Raw genomic sequence first — 406 nt, 5'->3', positions numbered from 1 at the left:
AAAGGGCCTCGCCGGAGGGCTGCCACCCTGAGAGTGACACTCCCATTAGCCGCAAAATGCCCGTCGCCCCGAGAGCCGTGGCACCGGGCGCGCCGAGTGCCCTTGGCGGGACGTCGCCGAGGGCCAATTATGCGGGCGCGTCGAGTGTTGTTCGCGGGTCGGTCTCGAGAGCGGCCTTCGAGGGCGGCCTTCGAGGGGAGCCTTCGAGAGCGGCCTCCGAGGGCGGCCTCCGAGGCGCCAGGGTGTTGCTGTGCGAACGTGGCGCGTGACTTGTCGGGATGAAGAGGTGTTTATCTTCTTTTATTTTCTCTATTCTTTTCATCGTTCTTCGCTTCTTCATTTATCTTGGACTGACAGCCTCTTTTCGCTTTTCTTCTTTTCTCTCTCTAGCTCTGCCTCTCTCTTT

This window comes from Penaeus monodon, chromosome 20 (assembly GCF_015228065.2).
Source record: "Penaeus monodon isolate SGIC_2016 chromosome 20, NSTDA_Pmon_1, whole genome shotgun sequence".
In the NCBI taxonomy this organism is placed as follows: Eukaryota; Metazoa; Arthropoda; class Malacostraca; order Decapoda; family Penaeidae; genus Penaeus; species Penaeus monodon.
This window is presented reverse-complemented; position numbering follows the sequence as displayed.